Raw genomic sequence first — 1,641 nt, 5'->3', positions numbered from 1 at the left:
TCCAACGCCTTTATAATGACAGCATTGTTATTCATCAAAAAAGCTTTGGTTTGATCGGCATCTTTAAGCTGGCCTACAGCGCTATCCACAAGCATTTTTATAAAGCTCCTGACATAGGGCACAGCGTCTGATCTCACCGTCACGATGCGTTTTATCAGATAGGAAAAATCAGCTAATTTCCCCCAGGTGAGACACGCAAAATCGATACACTGATTCACAAACCCTGATCTCGCAATTCTCACATTGATGAGCCCCCCAACACATCTTACAATCGTAAGCCGTAGGCCCCCTACATTAATAAATTTCCCCACTTCCTTGTTTGTAATGGCCTCTTTTACGAAAAGCTGAACATCAGGCTCCATGAGGATATAAAGTTCGTCTCTAGAGACACGAAGCACTCTCCTACCGTACTGCGTCACACCGCGGAAGACGTAACACGCCTCCATGGCGTCCACGTCTACGCCGATCCACAGCGCCTTGTTATTACACAAATTCACTGCGTGCTCCAAGACACACTCCGGCATCTTGTCCATGCCCACAGGAGGAGGAATCACGTTCTTGAAAGTTTCCAAATCTTCGTCATCACTGCTGATGACTATGGTGGAGTCGCCCTCTTCCTTCGTTGGTGTCGAGTGCGCCATGGGCGCACCCGCCTCCTGCTCAACGATGTTAATGAGCGGGGGCGGGGTCGACTGCGCACTGCTGCCGGCCTCCCCGAAGAATGCCAGCACGCTGTCCAGGTCAGGTAATTCATTCAGGGGCTGGACGCCCAGCTCCTCCATCAAGCCCTGCACGGCGGTCTCCTGAAGCAAAGCTGGGCCGGGCGAAGGCATGTCCTGGAGAGCAGGGGCCGCGTCGACGACGTCCAGCGGGGCAGGGGCGGCGGCCTGCTGGGGCGAGAAGCGCGGCTGCTTCCCGGCGTAAGGCTTGCGGGCCTGTTTCTTTTTGCCGGACTCAACGCGAGAAGGTGCCATTTTTTTGCTCGACGGAAGAAAAAAATAGCGAGAGGAGAAATAATAGGAGCTCAGTGCTCGACTATGAACTTTGAACTTAGGAGCGCAGTGCTCAACCAAGGATTTATGAGAAGCTGGGAGCTCTTTGCTCTACCTCACTTCAAAACGCGAACTGACTTGGACTCTGCTCCCGCGAGTCGCTTTATACCCCTTGTTGAGTGTGCCTGCGGATCTGCTGTACCGCCCGGCGGGCGCATTTACACCCCCACCCCGCTTAACTTGTCGCTAGTTCACTTAGGTCCCTCGTCCGCGCTCACCCTCTCCACGTGCCTCGGCGGCTCGCTGGAGCGGGGGCCAATCACAAAATTCTGAGACGCGCGTGTGTGCGGGGGCGGGGGGTGTCGCCGCCGTACCGCGCATGACCGTAACCCTTGCTCGGCGGCGCCGGGCGCGGGGCGCGGGGCGCGGGGCGCGGAGCGCCCTTGTGCCCTTATCTCATAGGACACACACTCACCCCCACTCTCCCCTCTCCCTCCCCACACCGGCCTCGGTGGCTCGCTGGAGCACAGCACGCAGCCTCCGTCGAGGGCCCGCCGTGCTGCTGCGCATGACCGTAACCCTTGCTCGGCGGCGCGGGGCGCGGAGCGCCCTTACGCCCTTATCTCATTGGGCACACAGCCCCCCCCCC

This window comes from Frankliniella occidentalis, unplaced genomic scaffold (assembly GCF_000697945.3).
Source record: "Frankliniella occidentalis isolate FOCC.00 unplaced genomic scaffold, Focc_3.1 Scaffold3, whole genome shotgun sequence".
Classification (NCBI taxonomy): Eukaryota; Metazoa; Arthropoda; class Insecta; order Thysanoptera; family Thripidae; genus Frankliniella; species Frankliniella occidentalis.
This window is presented reverse-complemented; position numbering follows the sequence as displayed.